This window comes from Ambystoma mexicanum, chromosome 1p (genome assembly GCF_040938575.1).
Source record: "Ambystoma mexicanum isolate Mex_15411 chromosome 1p, UKY_AmexF1_1, whole genome shotgun sequence".
NCBI lineage: Eukaryota > Metazoa > Chordata > Amphibia > Caudata > Ambystomatidae > Ambystoma > Ambystoma mexicanum.
Window position 1 is genome coordinate 1,454,840,065 of NC_090921.1, and position 14,768 is coordinate 1,454,854,832.

A 14,768-nucleotide genomic window follows, 5' to 3' on the forward strand; every position below is an offset into this window, starting at 1 on the left:
AGGAGCCCCGACATCAGGCGATGCAGGTAGGTGGCTCAAATCAAGCCATGCAAAATTCACCAAAGTCCAATCATGTGAAGTACAATGTTGCACCATAGTGCAAACGCAACACAGCAGCAGGAGACTGCCCACAGACACATCCGATCTCCACCCTGTACACATGCAGCATGCACACCCTAACTGTCGGCACCCACATACCTCCATGCTACTTCCACACAAGAGGTAGACAACCTGTATGCTCAAATGTGCTGCATGTACTAACTGATAAGATGCCATTCGTCACAATGCAGGCCCAATGTCCGCTGACCCATCAATAACACTATCCCTCCTTTGCTCCACCACAGGCTCAGATTCAGACCCTCAGGATGAGGGCACCACTGCCTCCACAGCCACCAAGAGGGCCAGGACAACTGTGCCAAGACCGCAAGCCTCCACCTCTGCCGTCCCGATGAAAACACCACAGCAGCCACAATCCCTGCCAGGGAAAGAGGACAGGGCACTGACAGCCACCATAACTGTCGCCACAGAATCAGCAGCAGCAGCGCACATTACACCAATCGTGCCCACCGAAGGGACAGGCTCTGCTGCAAGCAGCACTCTTGGCGAAATCGCAGCCATTGCAGCCTCCTCCGATAGTGAAGCTGGGATCATTGAGGAGACTGAGGATGCAAGCCCCACTGCCCACCTACATTCCCCCTACATATCCCCAAGCAGCCTGCATGCGGATGCCACACAGGTGCAGTTAGGGGACGAGGATTGGCCAGCCACCCCATCCCCGCTGCCGTAGGTGAGCAGCCCAATGGGTATGCCAATGCCATCAGTCATGAGCCAGAGGAATGAACAGACCCTGGATGAGATAGTCACCCGGCAGCAGCAACTATCCTCGCTCCTCAATGAGCACGTTGCAGAGGGTGGGGGGGCAAAGGATGCAATGGAGAGATGTGCAGACAGAGTCACGGCTGCCATTGAGTCCTCCACGAAGGGCATCTGCACAGAACTCGCCGCTGTGCGGCACGTAATCTCAGAACTGGTGCAGACCATTCGGGACATGCGTCCAAATGTGCATGCAGGAACCTCCTCGTCAACCAGCTCGGCACAGAGCAGCCCCATCACACGATCAGGGAGGAACCTGCGCAGCACAGGCAGGGGTGCCCCGGGGGCCAGGGGAGGGGACTGTAATTAGTGGCTGGACAGTGGAGAATTACTGCATCACACACTGCTGCACAGACTCACTCACACCTTTGTAGGGATTCCGGGGGGGGTGGGGGATGGTTGTGTTGGGGTGTTCAGGGGGGAGGGGGGAGTGGGTGTGTTGGGGTGTTCAGAGGGGAGTGGGGAGGGGGGAGTGGGTGTGTTGGGGTGTTCAGGGGGGAGGGGGGAGGGGGGAGTGGGTGTGTTGGGGTGTTCAGGGGGAGGGGGAGGGGGGAGTGGGTGTGTCATACCTTTTCACATTCATAATACACTTTTTCGTTTAGCACAAATCAAATGTGTGGACATTGCTCATTGCGTATGTGTGCTTTATTGTTGTACAGTCCACAGTGTGCATGTCCCAGACACACACAGTGCCCCAAGTGCCGTCTCCATGTTACACGCACACGCCGTGTGTGCTAGAAGCATTAGTCAATGAGATTCTGACGCATTTCACGCCCCTCCTGTGCATCGCTGCCTCCTTGAGGTGCTGCTCCATCCCCACCCTCATCATCCTCATCATCAGGGGGTTGCAGTTCGGCGTCAGGGGGTAGGGGCACATTTCTTCTGACGCACATATTGTGTAGCATAACACATGCCATGACAATCTTCGCAACCTTCTCATGGCGGTACAGGAGTGCCCCGCCAGACCTGCTGAGGCAGCGGAAACGTGCCTTCAGTAGGCCAAATGCCTGCTCAATCACCACACGAGTACGTGCATGGGCACGGTTGAAGTCCTCCTCATGCTGGTTCTGTGGTTTCCGGACTGGTGTAAGGAGCCACATCTTCAGGGGATAGCCTGTATCACCTGTTAGTGGGCAACAATGTATGTGTCAGGGATGAGATTGATTTCTGTACATGACGTGCCACCATGCCTTGCATTCATCTGTTACTTTGCACCACTTTTAGTTGCGCTAATGGATTCACACTATGCAACCGGTATATGTTCATGGCTCTCATGTACAGTTTTGCATGCCAAGACACAATGCAGGGGGGACAAGTGCCATGTGAGTGCCCATCCACTGTGTCCGTTCAGGCCGTTTCTTTAGGTGACCTGGCATGTGTCCTGTCAGGTCAACGCTCACATGATTGCAACATTGCTGTCTGCCTCATTATGACCCCAGTGAGCAATACTGATGTCAAAAGGGACAGTTTGTGGGCCTTGCTGTCTGTGTTGTGGTGTATTGATGTTCCTGTCCGTCATGTGCCTCCTTTGTGCGCAGTTATGCGGGACAGGCCTTTCAGTTGATGGTGTTTGGTGACGTGCATGTAGGTGCTTTTCGTTGAAGTCACTGTGGTCACATTTTGTACAATGCACTTGCAGATGGTTGTGTCATGGTTGGGAGACACCTCCATTCCCATGTTAGGGCTGCTTAGGTCAGGCATCATGTATACAGTTGTCAGATGACGTAAGTGCTGCCTCAGGGTATGATCTGGCTACTGCTAGTCGCAGCCAGGTGAAGCATGCATCATCCCCCCCCCTTTCTGGCAGGTGAAGTATGCATTATCCTCCCCCCCTTTCTGCCAGGTGAAGTATTCATCATCCCCCCCTTTCTGCCAGGTGAAGTATGCATCACCCCCCCTTTCTGCCAGGTGAAGTAAGCATCACCCCCCGCCCCCTTTCTGCCAGGTGAAGTATGCATCACCCCCCCCCTTTCTGCCAGGTGAAGTATGCATCACCCCCCCCTTTCTGCCAGGTGAAGTATGCATCATCCCCCCCCTTTCTGCCAGGTGAAGTATGCATCATCCCCCCCCCTTTCTGCCAGGTGAAGTATGCATTGGTACGTTGATCACCTACCCACTTCACATTTCCATGCTCATGACATTAGACTCACTGAGTAGCCAGGATCTTGGGCCTGCATGTCGCACCATGTAGAGTGGGTGTGGAGTTCCTCAGGACCATTGAATCATGGGTTGATCTGGGGAATCGGGCACAACAATGTGTGAAGATCCTGTTGGAGTCACAGACCGTTTGCACGTTGATTGAGTGAAATTGTTTACGGTTGCAGTACGCAACCTCCATGGCATGTGGGACCACCAATTCCACATGGGTGCAGTCGATGGCACCAATGCAACCAGGTATGCCAGCTAGTGCATGGAAACCCACTTTGGCGTTAGCAATCTCCTGGGCAGACCATGGCAATGGTCGTCTGTGTGCTTGAGGAGGGCATCGAGCACTTGGATCAGTGTACGTGACAATAATGGTTGTGATATGCCATGCAAGTGCCCCACTGTGTGCTGGTAGGTGCCTGTAGCCAGGAAGTGGAGCACGGACACCACCTTCAGTAGGGGGGGGATGGCGGTGGGTGTTTCAATCATGCTGACAATGTCGTTGTGCATCATGACCACAATGGTGGTGATGGTGTCCCGGTCCAGTCGGTACAGGGTGTGGATCTGCTCAGCGGTGAGGTTGAATGGACTGGCTCTGATGCGTGGGATTGGGGGCTGCCTGCGTGGTGCCACTGGCGGTGCTGGTGGGGCTCTCTGGCCATGCCTTGGCCTCCTTCTCCTCCTGCTTCTCCTCTGTGCAGCCTGTTGTTATTGTTGTTGTTGTAGTTGAAGTTGTAGCACTTGCATTGCTATCAGGTCCTCCAGCCCCAACATTGCTAGTCCTATTGGTATCATTGTGGAGTGTGACTGGGTCTGGGAAGGGGTTGGGTGTGCTCTTTTTCTACTTCCTGAGTCTGTATTGCCTCCACCTGTGCTGATTCTGTGCACCTGTGGCAGCTGGATTCACTGCACAAGGCCCTTTATGGTTGGTTTGCGATGGCGTAATTAGCACCATGGCGGTAAGGTACTTGACGGGCTGGGTGATGGCGTTAGGTGCATGTCCGCTTGGGTCGGCATTCGCGTACCTTTGCGCCATGCCGGTAATTACGGTGTGGGAGGGCGCGTGCGCGCGTCCTTGGTGCAGTTAGCGGCAGCGTTAACTACGATGCTGCTAATGGCATCGTAGTTAACGGTCACGGGTCATGATCGGACCTAGCGGAAAACGATGGCGGTAACAATTTACCGCCATCGTTTTTCACTTAGCGCCAGGGTCCTAATGAGGGCCAATGTCTCTGTCGCTAGGAATTTCCTACTTTGTGATTCCTGCAGCATTTTACAGGATTGGGAGAATGGGGATTATTAATTGTCTTCTCTAGTGTTCAGTGTGAGTCCGTTTGCCATTTTCTACATACAACTCTGAGTTTTCACTGTCTGCACGACTATGGCTCATAATAGAAACTGTTTCTCTCAGCATCACGGCCTAAGAAACACATGTATTTCCCTGCTTTGTTCCCTTAAAGGGGAATGCTTTATTTCCTACATCAGTGGATGTTGTCTGTCTGGGGGGCAGTTGGGTGGGGGGGCACTTGCATAAGTCTCCCTCAATACTACAAGGTTTTCTTGGTTTGGCCCCATACATGGGGGTCTTGGGGCCTGAAGAGGTGCCGAAACGCATTCTGCATAGCCTTCTTGTGACTGTCCCCTGCCCAAATGCAGTAGAATTTGACACTCTAAAAATAGATAAATATATATTCACTGAAAAAACGTTGTTAAAGGGACTTTATTGTTAAGTTGTGCTACTAAAAACCTATGCATTTCAATGGAAAAATGTTGTTACCGAGACGTTATGTTCACAGGTAAAACCGAAAAACCCCAGAAATTCGTAAGTTATGGTAAGCTAAGCAACCCTAACTCATGCTACCACTATGCACTGCAAGCACTAACCTTTAACCATAACTAGAAAAATAAAAGAGTATTTTACCTTCTAGTTGTGCCACCTGAAATTATATAATCTGCGTGTCAAACCAAAATAAAGTAGTCAAAGTTTCAAGTTGTTACCACAGTTTAATTTGTAATTTGTGGCTTACAACTTTCGCATGAGTACCTAATGTTTTGCTCACAATGGGTTATCTTTAACTTTTGAGGATTCGTCCTCTTGCTATGTTCAGATAGGTACTCCTATTCAGTTTGGGTAGTTGCAAGGTTTTGAATATTGTTGCTTCACAACAGTGTTCCTTTAGGATTCAATGTGTACTTTTGACGATAGTTTGTAGTGTCCCTCTATTGTTTTTTCACAATGGTATTCCTTTAAGTCTCAATATGTCCTTTCGCCAGTAGATTGTGGTGTCCCTCGACACGTGTTTCCCCAATTGTAATATAATTGGTTCTTCAGGAGGGTAAAATTGTTTGGTCTTAGATGCTTGTCTTTGATTTGATCTGATTTGAGTGTGCAGGGCTCTAATCTGACAGGCGCTGCGTCCAAGTCACTTGAAAGCGGTTATCTAATTTAAGGCATACATGAACAGTGCAGCGTTCTATTGTGGCATGCACTGTATGGAGGTAACTTGTATTGTAGCATTAGGTATCATGCAAGCGATAGTTAAAAAAAGTTGCATGGTCTCGGTATGATAGCCGCGATAGTATTCCTATTTTCTACTATTTTCAGCATTGGGCAACCTCGATGCATATTTTACCATGCAGCCCCTGACAACAACCTAAACACACAAGCTTAAACTAGGAGCTCACGTCAAAGATTGCAAGCAGGTTGCCACCATACTTTGTCTTTATCTGTAACCATAACTACCCTGTAACAACTGTTTTCCATTGAATTGCATAGGTTTTTAGGAGCGCAACTTAACCCTTATGTCCCTTTAACAACGTTTTTTCAGTGAATTTCATTGGTTTTTAGCAAGATACCCTTAGTTTGTATAGATGTACTGTGCAACATAGGGAATCTGCTGGCACATGTTAATGAAACAGCACTGGCAGACCTGCACGTGTACCCCTTCCCCATGTCAGAGCCTGCCATCCCCTCAAAAGACATTATAGTGATGCCTCAATCTCTTCCTCCCCTCACAACCAACTTGTGCAAATCCTCAATTACCTACAATAAGTATTCACTTCTGCTATCCCTTCCCTTTCCTAATGGTGTGTATGAATGTGTACAAGTAAACGTTAATAATTAAAATGTTGCTGATTGTATATGTGGTATTGTTTTTTTGTTGAAATGCCGTTCTGACTCAGCGGCACACAGTCCTTGTTGGAATGACCGCAATTAATGAAAAGGTAGGTGTCCTACGGACACCGCAGCTGCCCGGCCTATCCACAATGAAAATGGAGGCATCCGTATGATGCCAGCATGCTCTGCATGTTCGCATGGGCAACGGTGTGCATAGGACACCTATGCACATGTGCATAAAGTATTCCGCCCAAAATGCATCCTGCGGACAGCCATCCCAAAGGAGAACAGTGGCGACCTCACCATACGACCACACCCACGCTGTGCATGGGCCCTTATTTCGGGGACACGATCCTGACCCTCGGACAGCGGCAAAGTATAGTGTTGAGCAATGTACAGAGTGTTTTTCAGAAAGTACACGCTTATAAACACACCACCTTGTGCCGTTGTACCTGTATATATGTTTTTCAACTATGTAGGCCTGTTTTCCGGGTGCAAGTTCTCCACAGCAGCCCTACAAAAGGCCACACCCCAGAGCTGCTCCGCAATCTGTTTGCAGCTTTTCAGAATAGAATAGCAGGCCACATAGGTTTGCTGTGTAAGTGATGTTGGACCAAATCTGCTGTGCTACATTGTGTTTGCAACTGTCAGTCCGGCTCAGTGCGCATAGTAATGGAGAAAATTATGAACGGCCCTTCCTGTAACTCAAACCCACAGGTGCGATAGTCCGCACTGTCCCAATCTCATGGGTAGCATGATGAAAACGGGAGTATGTGCACGTGCGTTTCCCCAAGGACGGTGATGCCCATGCCCCAATAAAGCAGGAACATTCCTTCTTCCCTTTCCACTTTCTTCTTTCCAGCATGCTGTCATTGCGTACTGTTAAAATGTTCCACCCGCATCCACTAATGACATTGAAGAGCTCTCCATGTAACGTTATCAGTTCCGTACAACAGTCCTCTGCGTACACACCACACCCAGAAACGTTATTGCGCAATCCCTCTGCCTCCACAGTCCCATTTCCATGACCGCCATCCCAAAAATCCCCAGATGTGGCTTTCGTGCTGCGTGCGGGCGTGGGGGAATAAATTGCAACCAGGGTAGGGGGAGTTTGATGTAAGCGGTGGCTCTGTAAAGAGCCTTTTTTTTTTAGATGCTTCTAGAGAAACACCTTTTTCTCTGTTTTTATTTGATTTTGTGTTTTCTTGCGCTCACATTGTTACAGTAAACTCTTCACCGCATCCTGTAGACGGGCAAACAAAACAGCCTTACCAATGGGTGACAACAAAATGCCATTTGCTTGGAAAAACTCAGTATTTCCACAACTAATGAGGTCATTGTTGCAGAAGAACATCCCACCAGCGGACAAAAAAGAATACATGCTTCTGTTGATGAGACACCTTCCTGCCTCTGGCTCAGAACATCCATGATCTTTGTCCCATACTCTTTGTGGTGTTTGTGGATGAGAAAAGCACATTGGCAGCAGGAAAAAGACTCTTCACTACATTTAGCAACCTCTTCAGTCGACGGAAAAAACCTCAACAAGCCACGTAACCCATATGCACACCGCCGTAGTGGATGACGATAACATTGACAGTAGCAAAAGTGGCCAGATCTTTGCAAAGTGCATGCATATCGGCAATACTCCGCTCATAGGCACCGTTCCGCAATGCGTCCACATCTTCCAAATCGAAATTGCCATCAAAGTGTCTTTCCAGGGCATACTTGTGCAGATCTAAAATAAAGGTATCACCAACAGTCAATACAATGCGTTTCACCATGTCAGCCAGCCTCACTACGCAGAGTAATGAACAACAGTATGACCGCCCACAGTACTTGATTGGATAATCCCCACAGTCCCATGTCCAATGGCCAGCATGGTGAGAAGCGCATATTGTGGCATGTGTGCTTCTCAAAGTACCGCGAGGGCTGCCCCCCAGTAAAGCAGGAGCAGTCCTTCTTCCCTTTCTGATATCTTTTTTCCACCACTACCTCATTGGTTAAGGGTAAATAGGCACACACGATTGCACCAATGCCATCTAAGACGTTAGCATCTAACACTGTCAGTTCTGCACAACACTTCATAGTCACTGTTACAAATTCAGCCTGCACTCGAAAGCACGTCCAGTAGAAAGTTCAGTAAAATATTGCAAGATTTACGTATCCACATTCATCCACATGAGCACCCATCACCACAAAGGTATGAAAAATGTTTGTGCAGTATGTTTACAACTGTGTTCAAAGTGCCTCTGCGCATGTTATCTGCCACTGAGCACCCATTACGTTCTTTAAAAGCATACTGTTTTTTTTCCCATCCCCTACCATCAAGTGGCACTTCAGTGGTATGTGCTTGCAATGTTTTCATTTACCCATATCATACATTGTAATATCGAAACAGGAACTCTCTGCTTTCCTTCTGCCAATGCTACGAAATGGTTTCCCCACTACCCCATCTCCTACATAAATCATTAAAATATGCCACCAAAAGCAACACTGCATGTATCTTACCAACCTGAGGCAAGTTTCCAAAAGATCACTGTGTGCACAGCTGTGCTTCTGTCTGGGCTGCACTATTGCAACAGGCTCTTTTTAAATCTGTCCGCTTCTACTCTCCGCCCTCTGCAACGCATCCAGAAGAGAACTGCGCGACTTGGGATGGTATCTCTCCTCCACTGAAATGTCTGCAATAGCTCCAAGTGGCTGCGAGGAATAAGGTGAAAACCCTCTGCATTATGCACAAGGCCTTCTGGGCCCTGGGACCACAATACCCTCAACTCTCACTTCCTACATATCTCTGTGCTCGAGCTCTTCCCTCATGCGCCTCCAGCTCCCTCAGGGTCAGTCGCTTCTGCAAACAACCAATTGGTGGTAGATGTTTTTTTTTTGCCTGGGGCCTCCCTATGCAACAGCCTCCCTGCCTCTCCGAAACTTGAGGAGAACACCCGCCGGTTCCGGAAGCACCCCAAAGCCTTTCTCTTTGCATCTGCTTTTTCTCCTCCTCTCTCCGGCTGACTGCCTGGCATAAACTGATTCTGCACTGGTTCCCTGGCAACTCTGTGATGTCGGGCCCATGACACCTCCCCCCGCCAGGTGAACCCCTGCACTGCCTTTCAAGCAAACCCCACACTTGGGGACTGTTTTCTGTATCCCTAACAGTTCCTCCACCACCTGATGTGTGCACTTATCCTTGCACTTGGCACAATCTGTCCGTGTTTTTACTTATTGTCATTTGTTCTTCTTCCATTGTACTGCACCTTCCAATCCCCCCACCCATGCGCTTGGGCGATTTAAGTCACACCTGGCCTAGTAGGTTCGTTGTCTCTGTCTCCCCTCTGTTCCTCCCTTGCCACGTTGCGCTTTGCTAAACATGTGTATAGGCGCATTACGAATGCCATAGCATACAATTGCACAACATATGATATCATACACACAATGCATTTATAACAGTAGGATGCCTGCCGCTTACCTTGTACACTGCACAGGTTGTTTTTTTTCGCAGTACCCCACTTACTTTACACTTTTCAAAAATGATCGCTCAAAAACAGCAATGCATGCATGTTACGAACTTCAAACAAGTACATACAGTTCATGCATACACCCAGGATGCTTGCCCATTACCTTGCACACTTCTACCATAGCCTTCTGCACTTCTTTGTACAAAGAGACCTTCTGCCACAGTTTTTGCGTACACACCACAAACCTTATTGAGCAGTGTCTTTCGCTCCACAGTCCCATTTCCATTGCTCACATCCTGAAAATGGCTGGTTGTGGCACATGTAATCCTGAAACTACAGCGTAATCCGTGGAGTTTCCATGATAGGAATGGGGGGAGTGGGAAACAGGGTAGGCGATTGAGTCTTTAGTGGTCCCTCTGAAAAGGTTTTTATTTTCTTTGGGGTTTTTTTATGTGTTTTTTTACATGCTTGCAAACCAACTTTTTGTTTTTGCTCTTTGTATGACTTTCTGTTTGCTTCTCCTCCTTCAATTTTTACCAAATTATGGGCAACGCTTCCTGCACAGTGTACAAGAAAATGGTATTGCCAATGGCGTTCAAAGAAATGCCATTTGCATGGAAGCAGTGTATATTTTGGAAATTCATGCCCTCATAGTGGGTGGAGAACATACCATCAGTGCACATAAATGCAGGTATGCCTCTGTTCATAAGACACCTTCCGAGCTGTGGCTCGGGACAAATTACACCGGCATTGTTGCATACTCCTCTTGGGGGAAGGGGTGAGAAAACGACCTTGGCAGTGGGAAAAATCTGCATCACTGCATTCATCAACTTCAGGTGACGGGGCAAACGTCCACACGACATATAACCCAAATGGAGACCTACATAATGCACCACAACAACTTCACTAGTTACGATAGAGGCCAGATATCTGCAAAGGCGAACCATCCTGTCAAAACTGCACGCATCGAGACTGGCCCACAAAGCGTCCACTCCTTCCAACCCGAAATGAGCATCAACGACTTGCATGTGCTTCCAAAGCACCTTCCTTACAAAGGTGTGGAAAATAAACATGATTTCAGTATCCAAAATAGTCCAGAGTGGCACCCATCACGCCCTTGACCATGCACACAAGACTCTACCGATTGCCGACACCTATCACAGCATAATTGAGCCATGCATGAGAGCATGTGGCATGAGAGCATGTGGCCATAAACCACAATCCACAAACGTAGCCAGCGGCACTTCTGCCCAACCCCAGCACCATAACACAGCGATGCATGGAAACATGTGGCAGTTAGAAGATTCCACAAACATACCACTGCCTCCGCCATACCTGCCCACTTCCATTCACAAAGTATTATGTCACTGGCAACCAAACTGCACAATCTTCACAACCGTGGGCCTACTCCCAGGAAGCTACACAAACCAGAATGTCCAAGTAAATAGAAGATTCACTTCAACCCTACCCTGTTCTTTACTGACAGTGTTCCAAGACTGCATCCCATGGACACACTGCAAGACTTTTCACTGCACAATCTCCAGCCATACACAGAAGACTGTAGGATGTTGCAACAATGACCGCACCCATGGAACCAACAATGTATGCATGTCAGCGCACTTCTGGTGCTCTAAAGTACAGATAACTACTGGCCATACACCCGACACATCTTCTGCTGCTAACATGCAGAGGTAACAGAACCAGAGGTTGTAAACATTATCCGGAAAATAAAACTGCAAAGGCGATATCTGCCCTGCAACATTAGTCAAAGACTGCGCAGACTCCTTGGCAAATTTCTTGACATCCTTCATTAACGCATAATTCAAGACCAACACAGTCCCCTCATGTCTCAAAGAAGCATGGGTTCACCCGCTCGTAACAAAGCTCAACCTAAACCCTGAATCTCCCAACAATTACAGACCTTTTAGAACGGTCCCTTTCCTTCTAAAAATCTTAGACAAGGTTTCCCACACCCAAATTCAACAATTTCTAGAGGCAAACAAAATCCTAGGCATGCGCCAATCAGGCTACCGCCCAGGCCATGGCACTGAGTCTGCTCTATTGGATCTCAAGATCCAATTAACCGATCTAGTGGACAAAGGGCAACCTGCATTTCTCCTTCTACTAGACCTGCCGGCTGCCTTTGATCTTGTCGACCATGACAACCTCTGTAAACACCTCACCAACGCTGCTCTGTGGTGTACCACAAGGCTATTTCACAGCCCCCATGCTGTAGAATATATTCACCCTTCCCCTCTTCAAGGACTTGGATGAGCATGGCATAGATTACACTAACTATGCCGACAACACACAAGTCCTACTCCCCCTCACCAGCTCTTGCGAACAAGACTCTGCAGCCCTTGACAACATCTATGCTGCCATCCAGACATGGATGTCGGCAAATGGGCTATGTCTCAATGAGGATAAAACGGAGACCCTCATTGTTGGCACTAAAGAATTACTTAACAAACTAACCCGCAATACCAGACCTTCATAATTGACAACACACCGATCAAAGTATCCCCAGCTGTCAAAACACTTGTGGTTTTCATTGACTCAACCCTATCCATAACACACCATGTGAGTGCCATTGCCTCCTCCTCAGCGTTCTCCACCAAAATTATTAATGCTATGAAACCCTACTTATCCAAGACCAACCGAATAGCAATAGCCAGAGCTACAGTTGGGGCAAAACTGGATTACTGTAATGCCCTACTCCTTGGCACCTCCAACAAAAACATCCACAGATTACAAGTTACCCAAAATAATGCTCTCAGGGCTGCCCTAAGCATTCCAAAAAGGGAACATCTCACACAAGCAAGGAGGGAAGCACATTGGCTACCAGTCAAGGAACGTATTCTCTTCAAATCTATGGCCATCGCACATAAATGCATCTCACACACTGCACCACCCTACCTAACAGCAAAGATCACTCCCCTCACCTCCTCCAGACCCGTCCGCTTACACCTTGCAAACATGATGTTTGTCCCCGATTCAAAAAAGTCAAAGCTGGTGCGGCCAGTTTCCAGCATCTAGGGCCCAAACACTGGAACGCCTTACCCACAGTGCTTAGAAATGAAGCATCCTACACAATCTGTCGTAAAGTTCTTAAAACTAAATTGTTTAATTAACATGCACCGCACTGTTCCATTGTAACCAAGGAACACACTGTAAACCATTTATCCAAATGAAAAACATACCTAACTGTGTTCTGTACCCTATTTAAATGTATGTATGCAATGTCATATCCCTGTAATTAAGCAAGGTCTCTGCAACAGCGCCACGATGCCCAAGGGGTGATTGTGCCCTTTACAGGAAATAAATAAATAAATAAAAACTGTGAAAAGTAAAATGTGCTCCACAACCATTCTGTGAAGGTGACCACCCTCTGAGAGATGTAGTCAAAACTGCATTGCTGCGGTGGGTGTGGTGAAGGCCTTTGGATGCATGGCCTATGGCCTACAGCCTTTGGCCATGCACACAATAGTCTAGGCCTTGGCCATACCCACTGCAACGTAATCCAGCCATGCATGGCAACATGTCACCAAGTACCACAATCCACACACATACCACAGCCACCGGCGCTCCTACCCGAGCTCTGCACCGTTATACATCTATGCATAGAAAGATTCACCTTCTACCAGAATCTACAAACTTAACACAGCCTTCAGCACCCATACCAACTTTCATTCACATACGATGGTGTTACTGTCAACCGAACCAACCAACAGTATATGCATGTCAGCTGACTTCTGGTGCTCTATCAAGTCTACAATGTGCTCCACAACCATTCTGTAAAGGTGAGGAGTCTCTAACAGATGCAGTCTAAACTGCATTGCTACAGTGGGTGTGGGCAAGGCTTACACTATTGGGTGCATGGCCTACGACCTACGGCGTTTGGCCATGCACCCAATACTCTAGGCCTTGCCCACACCCACCACAACGTATGCAGCCATGCATGGCATCATGTGCTCACATAACACACTGCACACACGTACCACAGCCACCGCCACTACTACCCAACCTCCACACTGTAATACAGCTATGCATGGAAACAAAACACAGCCTGCGGCACCCATACCCACTTTCATTCACATAGTATGTATCCCAGTACTCTATTCAGTACACAAAAGCAATATGTCATATTGCTGTACAGTAGTTACCACTCCACAATGGACACTACACAATCCTATGCAATATGCAGTTTAGCCCGTATCCACTTCTAGGCACACACTATTTAAGAATTGTGCCCACTTCTCACACTGCAGTATCCATGCACATAGAAGGTGCACTTCAACCCTACCTTCTTCAATACTGTCAGTATTACAACACTGCACTCAGTGGACACACTGCACAACTGTTAACTTCAGTAGCTGCAGGCATGAAGTAAACACTGTAGGATGTGCTAAGAAGCACTGCACCCATGAAATCAAACATCTATGCACTGCTGATCAACCACACACAGAAGGGCACAATGTGAAACCTAATTCCAACCACGGCACATAGTTGTCGCTGCAAGGCCTCCATCCATGCAACACACAACGGAGTACACGCTATCTTACAATATGCCTGTCATGTGCAATGCACTCCCCTTCTGCAATTGAACTCCCACCAGTCACCACGAAAGAGGTCTCTGAACCAGCTATCGTGCTGTAACGAAGCCTGCCTGCATGCACACATGGTAGTCGGCTGTGCACAGACTCGCGAATTGGCGCTGCACGCAACAACACTGCAGGCACATCAATGTCATCATCCACCTATTGACATATCTCAGATGATTCACTTTTCACTCCCCCACCCTTTCCATCCCTTCTTCCCACAACCACATGGCATAATATATGTTTTGCAATACACTCCCTGTTTGCTATTCAGGTACCGCCAGTCAGCACGGTAAGAGGTTGCGGCACAAGCTATAGTACCGTAACGAAGGTTGTCTGCATTCACCACACATGGTATTTGCATGTGCAGGGACCAGCGAATTGGCGCAGTACGCACAGATACTGCAGGCACACCACCGTCTTCATCCCCCTAATAATCACATATCTCTGATGAACCACTTCTCTCTCCCCCACCCTTTCCATCCCCTCTTCCCACCACCACATGCCGTACATTATGCTTGTCAGTCCCTTTCGGTGCCACGCTGTCCTCCGATACACTATGGCAGTGTTTACCAAAAA

The 14,768-nt window shown here is 48.1% G+C and overlaps 1 protein-coding gene across 2 annotated transcripts in view; it reads left to right on the plus strand.

Annotated features, from left to right (window-relative positions):
- Positions 1 to 14,768, plus strand: part of LOC138455244 (fatty acyl-CoA hydrolase precursor, medium chain-like) — an 820,182-nt gene that overhangs the window by 639,674 nt on the left and 165,740 nt on the right. The gene's annotated exons all lie outside the window — the stretch shown is intronic.